Source organism: Phoenix dactylifera, chromosome 16 (assembly GCF_051530095.1).
Source record: "Phoenix dactylifera cultivar Ajwa chromosome 16, Ajwa_hap1_PhDact_Kaust_v1.1, whole genome shotgun sequence".
NCBI lineage: Eukaryota > Viridiplantae > Streptophyta > Magnoliopsida > Arecales > Arecaceae > Phoenix > Phoenix dactylifera.
The window spans coordinates 1284786-1294205 of NC_143205.1; positions in this window are offsets into that span (position 1 = coordinate 1284786).

A 9420-nucleotide genomic window follows, 5' to 3' on the forward strand; every position below is an offset into this window, starting at 1 on the left:
CCAGGTCAGCAACAACCGCCATACGCCATAAAGAAGGCGGGGAGCTCGAAGCGCGCGCGCCTCTCCGAGGGATGGCGGCAATCTCGAAGCATCACTCCCTTCACCCGTTCCCCTTCTAGTTCCAGGCTCGGAAGTGGGGGGCTACTGTTACGGGGGAACTTAGCCACCATGCCCCACGTGACCGGCACGCGCGCCCAGGAAGACTACGGCAGCCCCTTGATCCAGCAATCCGACCCCGAGTCGGACATCTTCGGCTCCGCAGCCCGACCCCGAGTCGGCAACCCCTTGATCCAGCAATCCGACCCCGAGTCGGACATCTTCGGCTCCGCAGCCCGACCCCGAGTCGGCAGCCCCTTGATCCAGCAATCCGACCCCGAGTCGGACATCTTCGGCTCCGCAGCCTGACCCCGAGTCGGCTGCCCCTTGATCCAGCAATTCGACCCCGAGTCGGACATCTTCGGCTCCGCAGCCCGACCCCGAGTCGGCTGCCCCTTGATCCAGCAATCCGACCCCGAGTCGGACATCTTCGTCTCCGCAGCCCGACCCCGAGTCGGACATCTCTCGACAACGACAGGCTATTTCCCAGAGGCACGCCGCAGCCTCCTGCTCCACTACTCCCTGCAACGGTTGTATCTGGCGCTGCTCCACGATCCCCTGTAACAGCCGTACAAGGCGGAGCTCCACTACGCCCTGTCATGGCCGTACCCAGCGCTACCCCACGACGCCCTGTAACGGCCGTGTCAGTGGCAGCTCCATCGTGCCCCACGATGACGAACCCCCCTGAAAGACCCCCCAGCCTGGTATATATGCGGCTGGGAGGAGGAGGGGGGGTAAGCAAGAACTTCCAGAGCATTCTCTTACTTGCTACTATTATCTCTCCTTCTCCTCCAATCTCCTCTGACTTGATCGTCGGAGGGCCCCCACTACCCCAGTGGTGGTGCGAGGCTTGCTTGCAGGTTTCCCGGTGGAAGGTGGAGCGCAATCAACACCAACCAAGGCAACTCAAACGGAACCCCGTTCACACCGCTGTGCCAATCGTTCTCGGTTTGGACCACCAGCAACAGATGCATTATCAAAAATAATAGACATAATTTTATCATTAATATTATATGAACATGCAGTTTGATAAATGACATTTGAAATTTGTTGTCCAGAATGTGGAAAATCAAAAGCACGAAAAGCAAGAATACGTTTATTTAATTGCCAATCATTATCAATATAATAAGCAGTAATGGCAATAAAACAATTACTACCTACAGATGCTGACCAAATATCAGAAGTTAATGAAATTTTTACATTTAAAGTAGAAAGTGTTTCAATTAAACTTTGTCTCATTGCTAAAAAGTTAGTCATAGCTACTCTTCTAAATGTACGCCTACTAGTTCTTTTGTAAGCAGGTTGTAGGTTTAATTGAACATATTCTTCAAAATTAAAAGATTCACATAAACTAAAAGGTAATTCATCCTTAACTATCCATTCTACAAGTGCTTTTCTTTGATTTTCTTGATTATATACAAAATTACCTACAAGTAATCCCCCTTGTATATTAAGGGTACTTTGAGTTTGAGCATGAGAATCATGCATCCTATGACTCTCTTGATGTCTTTTTAAATGCCCTGTTCTCCCACTACTACTACAACTATAAAGTTTGGCACATTTTTTACATTTAGCTTTCCAGACTCCATCAACCATAACTCTATCAAATTCATTCCATACAGCACTAGTCCTCTTACGAGAAGAGGTTTGATCTTCACTCGGTTCACTAGTTTTAGAGGAACTAGGAACATGGGGTTGGGGATTAGTTTCTTCTCCCTCAGAAACAGGAGGAATGCCAAAATGACTTTCCTCAAAAGATGACATATCTAAATTGATGAATTCAAAAAATAAAAACTAACCACAAAGAGGAATTGAGTAGAGGGTCGGAGGGCAGAGGCAGAGCCGAGATTCTGAGCTTCCTCTTGTGCTCTCAACAGGAGTGACCTTCTCTTCTCAACAGGAACCTCCTCTTGTGTAGCACTTGAACACTTGCTAAATGCAAACTAAAAATTAAATTGCTAGAAGAGCACTTTAGAAGAGAGAAATAATAGTAGTAGAGAAGGAGAGAATAGTTGGTTTGGTGTGGTGAGAATGAGGGAGGAAAGGGGTATTTATGGAAGCCCAAAAAAAATTTTTCCCAAAATACCCCTCAATTTAGCCGTTTTTGGACTGTTGGGAGGGGCATTTTTGGAAAAATCCCAAAATAGCCGTTGGAAACAGCTATTTTTCTCCTCCCCTCTCCAGACGGGCCGTGCCAGGCACGGCCCGTTTGCGCCCGAGACGGGCCGTGCCGGGCACGGCCCGTCTCGTGCCGTGCCGGGCCCGGCCCGCTAATAGACGGGCCTGGGGCCGGGCCGGGCTTCGGTTCTCTGCTGAGCGGGCCGGGCCAGGCACGGCCCGTTTAGACCTCTGGCCCGGTGGGCCTGGGCCGGGCCGGCCCGGCACGGCCCGATGCCCAAGTCTATTTATGATATGCAACTTTAACATCTCTAATTTATCCAACTGGCCCGGCCCGTTTAGACCTTTGGCCCGGTGGGCCTGGGCCGGGCCGGCCCGGCACGGCCCGATGCCCAAGTCTATTTATGATATGCAACTTTAACATCTCTAATTTATCCAACTACCTTGAACTTCTCTAGGCAACATGTTCTTTGGTGCTTACAGGTAAAGTGCCTCTTCTCCTTTCCTTCAATGCATAGCTTTGTCTTGGTGCAGGTTGTTCATAGATCATTGCATGTATATTGTATGCCGAGTTGTTATGTAACTTCTAATCAGTACACCATAACAATCTCTATACCGGGTATACCAACATAATGATAGAGTGGCACCAGTATGGAGCCCGGTACGAAAACAGTGTGCCATGGTTCTAATAGAAAGTATAGACTTGGTACTTGATTAAAACTTAGTTGTCGGTAAACATAATTAAATCTATGATTTTGCTATTGTAGTCTTATTATCATCTACAAAATGAATGACTAGTGCTTGTTTGACTTGATAGAATATCACTTGGATAATTGCAAACTGGGATTTTGAAGTATGTTACTTGTTCCACTCAGAATTTAATCCAACATCTCCTAGACATGGGCACAAGTTGAAAAAGGTGAAAAATGTGATGAACGTTGTGATATATTGTGACATCAGAATGGAAGTTAGTACCAAATTATATTTACCTAACAATAATACTGGCAAAGAGAAGAAACAATCAAGGCTGAACTGGTGTATTTATCAGTAGCTTCAAATATGATAACAGTGGAATTTGCTTTTGTACTTCATGGAATGCTCCACATGAGCATCTTCTTTCTCAGTTTTGTAAATGCCACGCAATTTATGGGCTACAAGTATTTTTCTTTATGGCCTACAAGTATTTATTTTTCTTTCTTTCTTTCTTTAAGCTTATCGACGTTGATATCATTTTTTTCATTGTAACCTGCTCAGGAACAGTATCCTCATTGACCACTATTTTTTTTTTGGTAACCATTGACCAGTATTTAAAGGACAAAATTTTTGAAGAGGAGTTGTTGGGCTTGGAAATCAGATTCCGGAGTTTCACAATTTTTGAAAGGCATGCAATGGAAGCGAACCTTTAGGTTTATGCTCGCCAGACACAAGATGTAATTTTGGTTTGGAAGATACCATGCAAGAAAAAGATGGGAGCAATCTGAAAGTTGGATTTCAATTTTTGAGAAGATGGAGCATGTCCAAATTAAAGGCTCTCGCACGAAAGAATGATTCCCTTCTTTCGTGACGTCAACTATTTGAGATCTATGATGGAAAAAAAGATTCGAAGCACTTCAAAAGTTGTGCAAAGCACATCCGGCTGATGACACGAAAGAAGATTAATAATTCTTTGACGTGGATGATACAACCCAAACCTCAAATTAAAACATTGACTATAATGATTCTCATTTGGCGTGTCGTAATCCTAATATAGAGACAAAAAGGTAAGTTGAAAGAACTTGGGTGCTCCCACCTCTTGGTCATCTTAAAGTTAACTTCGATGGCGGCATATCAGTGGATGGTACACATGGAGGAGTAAGATTTATTATCAGAGACCATCATAGTAGACTGGTTGTGGCAGGAGGCCGGCGCACCACCTGGTTGACGGTCATTGAGGCGGAGCTCCGGGCAGCGTGAGAGGGCATCACCAATGTGAGGAGAGTCTTCTGTGGCTCTCATCTCTTGAACTTATTCCTCCCTTTTGCATGCTAGCTTTTAATTTCTCTTCCCTCCCTCCCCTTACCTTCCTCCTTAATTCATAGTGGTACTTTAACTTGATCGACCCTTGTGTCTATTTTGCCTTCCTATGCCTTTATCGGTGCCTACATGGGAATATAATGCTTGGGGTACTTAGTAAGAATAAGTTCTAATGCTACAATGTAATATTACACCAATCTCAGTGCTTGATAAGAAAACTATTTTTCTGGCATGTGGACCCGGCAATAGCAGCATTAATGAAATGATTATGAATATAGCGGCTAGCATATATCTAAGCACAATGGTTTGACAAAATTAAGAAGCTTTATCTCACATAAATACACATACATATGTGCTTACATATGGAAGATGGATGGATAGATCCAAACCATTAAGGATGTTCTACACTAAGAAAATGCCCAGCAAATTCATCTATTTTGTACTTTCGAACCTAAGCATCAAGTGGGTGCAGCAAAAAGGAAAAAAAGATAGTTTTGATAGCATGGCATTGCATTTTACTAAGCTGTAATCATCAAATCTAGTAATTTAAATCTACCATATTTTAAGATATATCAATCATAATCAATGAATTAGATTTTCAAACTTTGTATCATGTCATATATTTTAGCACACTAGTATAATTGATACCTAGATCTACCGAACTAGTACTGAGTGTTGTATGGGTCAGTGACCGGTATGGTAAGGTGCCAATTTGGTAGCATGCCGACACTCGGTATATCGTAGCATGGTGGTTCCATACTGATATGCCATATTTATTATTTTTTATTTTTTTATTTTTCAATTTTGAGGGATTTTTTTAATGATTCTGATTGTTTGAACTACTTTGATGTTTTTTATATTATATTTGTCTCAAATACGATATGATTAATTCATGAATGTAAATTTTAATATAATTAAATGTATAAATATATACATATATATAACTAAATATACATATATTAAATGGTTTTGAAGTACAAAATGCGCATGACATCTAACACAAATGTCTAATACTGAGCTAGTCATTCCATCTGATGGAATATAGAGGTAGCAAAATCTGACTTGTAATTGGCTGAAGCTTTGAAGGATAATAGTTGCTCGAATATGATGTCTCTGGAGGATATCCATATGGGTCATACCTTGGCCATATAGAATAGAATCCAAATCGAGAGGCATGTTTTCTGTATGCAATCATATCCTTGTGGTTCTAAACCTGTGGTCCGTATCCTACATAACATTAGCAAACTGTAACTCACCAATGAACTAATCAGGACCATAGGGCTATGAGTTGTATGTGCCCATGCCACATCCACTACTACCTCTCTAACCACGAGATGTATCATTGCTTGAACTGTCATTATCATCATCACTCATAACACAAGATGATATAGGCAACCAATCATTTGAAGGCATACTGATCTTAGAATTAGAGTGAAGATGCTCCTCATTCACTCTTCCATAGATTTGCAGTTCTCTCTCCTTTCCTTTTCTCACTAATCTAAGAAACTACTTTCTTTTCTTGGATATCCCTGTCTGCCTGGCTCTTCCAAGTGGCTCGGCACGGCCTATCATCCTAACTGGCTCTATCTCCCTGGCTAGACCAAGTAGCATGGTGGCCACTTCTTAGTATTTGTCTAATATCTAGAAGGATATCAATGATGATTGGCTCCACCTTCACCTCTATGGTTGTTCGACTGGTTGTGATCATGGCATATATCATCCTCCTATTGTTCTGCATCTACCCTAGCCTCGCCATAAAACTAGATGATTGATAAGGTCATCTTAGATCACCAAGCTGCTACTAGCCTGAATCCTCTTCCTCACAAAATCATTGTGAGGTGGATCATTATAGTTCAACTCCACTTTCTCTTATATGCACCTTAGCCTTTGATTGTAATGGACATATACCAAATTATTTAACCTCCTATATGTTAGGAGCTTCCTCTCTTTATTATAAATTAGGACAAAGGTCGGCCAGTTACACTCACAGCCACTAGAGGAGATTATCTATTAGAGGATCTAGATCACTAGCCTTCTAAGGTCTTCCGATGATAGGCCAAAGTGGAACTACCATTTAGCTGCAAATAGCTTCAAGCATATTGTATATTAGACACTATTTATTATAAATATTAGATCAATTTATTGATGCAGAGAAATATCTAAATTTATGTTATCTTTGCTTGCTATAGCTGCCTTTTTGTCGAAGCTATAGTATCTCTGCCTAAATGCTTTATTTTGTGAAACATATAGGACAAATAATGTCAATGATTTTACGATTTTGGTGGATCTTCTGAGGATATTTCACACAAGTAGCTATATCAAGATAACCACTAGCTAGATGCTTCTTCAACCTCATCACCCCCTCCCCCACCACTTTGCATCGCACCACTTACACCACCAATAGTATCGACCTGATATCATCACCCCATGCTCCCAATATGTGTCACGCTTCACTTATTCTTCATTCCTAGATTCATCTCTACAAGTTTGATGAACACATCATATATTTTAAGTTATTAATATTTATTTAAATAAATTTTAAAAAATTATAATTTATATTTTAATACAAAAATGACTGAATTGCTTTAGAAAATACTTCTACATTATCTACATATAATACTAACTTTTCATAATTTTTTTTTAATATTTATTTTTAATTAGTTTTTAATTAATAAATTAATATTTAATTATAAAACATCTTGAGAAATATTTTTAATTTAGATTAGTGTAGCAGCCTACTACGGATACTACATACATTTCTTTAGCCCATGTGCACTAATCACCACTTATTTTTTAAATTTATTTAAATTTGGGCTTAGGCTCATATAGCCATTATCATGCCCTAATTTAAATAAATTGCTATCAAATCAAGATAGCAAGTAACATGCGTATCCCCATACATATTACTGATTTTATAGAAAATTGTTGAACATTATTTCTTTATTATTATTTTTACTCCAAAAATATATTTTTAATCTAAAAAATATATGATGAATGAAAAAATGTGATTTCTTTGGTATTGTGTAAATCATTTTTAGATCTAAAGTATGTCATGAAATCATATAAAAATACAAAATTTTTGCATGATCTTATCTCATCTTCTTCTTTTTGGTCTATCTTTACGCTTCAAGAAAAGAAAAAAAACCTAAAAGAGGGAGTTTTATCTCAATGGAGTTGTATTTCGGATGAAATCCACAAAGATTTGGACTTCTCCAATATTTTTTGCTTGAAGAGGCCAAAAAAAAAAAAAAAAACTAAGAGTGGAAGGTTGGAGAATGCATGGCAGGCCTTCTCCATGCCTCCCTCAATTCTTAGGGGTGGGTCTGGCCTTGAACTGGCCCAAAGCTTGATAAAAACGAAAAATGAACATACTTTATTTTATTCTTTTGGTATTTTAGAAACTTTATTGTTAAACATATTTAAAAATTAACTCCTATCTATTCCAATATTTTTATATATTTTTTCTTACAAACTCTATAAAAATAAATAATTCATCATTATTTTTATTTATATTATAATAAAAAAATAATAATGATATATAATAAAATATAAATATTTTTATCTTAAATAAATTTTAAATTTTATATTTTAATACAAATTCAGTCGAATCAGTGATTTGGATTTTTGGTCTACATATTGATTTAATAATCATGCCTTAAATACTTAGTAACCTATACGTCATGTGTGATTTGGATAATGAATTCTATTCCCATCCTTTATAATTATATAATTAATATTAGTTTTTGCTATTGAATTCTGCTAAAAATTTGGTTTATATCCAAATGACATCCAATTTATATTTGTACTAGGATAGAAAAAATATGGATATTATAATATCCGAACTATATCCGAATCCAAACAGAACAAATATGGATATCCTTAATATTCAGTTCGTATCCCTATCGATTTAAAACAAAGATAGATACTAATTTTAGTATCTATTTAATATATGTATTTACATCCGTATTTATTGAAAAGTATGTGATGACCCAAAGATTGAGTTAAAGATTGATTTTGATGATCACAAAACCTTGAAGTATAATTACTAATGTTTGTGTTGCAAGAAGAAAGATAATTTATTTTGCAAGGAACATAGCAAGTTGGAAGAACACAAGAAGGCCTCCAAAGCTCTCAAGAAAAGTTGGAAGAAAGCTACAATTTATTGACCCAAGTTTCAAGTTCAAAGGACTCAAGTTGGAAGAGCAAATTCAAAGAAAAATCCAAAAGAATAGTCCTCGAGTCGACTCCTGAATAGTACGAGTCGACTCCAGGGAGTAACAAGGCAGAAACACAGAGAAGCTATTTTGGACTCTGAGAGCCGAGTCGACTCCTGAGGAACTCGAGTCGACTCCAATGGTTGGCAGGTCGACTCCTAAGGAAGCAAGAGTCGACTCCCAGAGAAATACAAGGCAAAAAGTCAGAGAGCCAATTTCAGACACTGAGTGCCGAGTCGACTCCCGCAAAGCCCGAGTCGACTCCGAGACAGCGCTACACCAAAAGACAGAAGACAGTGTTTTTGTCTCTGAGACTCGAGTCGACTCCAAGACAGTTCGAGTCGACTCCAAGGCAGCGCTACTCCAAAAAGACAGAAGACTGTTTTTCGGATACTGAGAGCCGAGTCGACTCCGGAACAGTTCGAGTCGACTCCAAGACTGAACGAGCCAAAAGACAGAAGATCGGGAGTTCGGCCTCTGAGCGCCGAGTCGACTCCCAGAATTCACGAGTCGACTCGAGTGAGCCAAGTTGAAGAATACATCTATGGATTCCTTGGGATGAGCCGACTCCAAAAGTGCAAGGTCAGCTCCAGATTTTGGCGAGTCGACTCCGGGTTAAGTCGAGTCGACTCCCAGTCGAGAAGACCACTTTAATTCAAATCTGGAACAGTTGCCGAGCCGACTCCAGAAAAGCATGAGTCGACTCCTGCTACAGCCGAGTCGACTCCAGATCGCGCGAGTCGACTCCAATCCCAACGGAAACTTTGTCAGGAGTTGCAGACTGTGCACAACGGCTCTATTTTTGTCTCTAACGGCTAGATTTCTGTTTCCACGACATGTAAAGCTATAAAATCAAGAGGAGAGCTAGGGAAGAAGGTATGGAAGTGGGAGAGAACATTTAGAGAAAAGATTTCAAAGAGATTACACGGAAAATCTCCCATAAGCACAAAAGGGCCATTCAAAGTAAAATAGAGAGAAG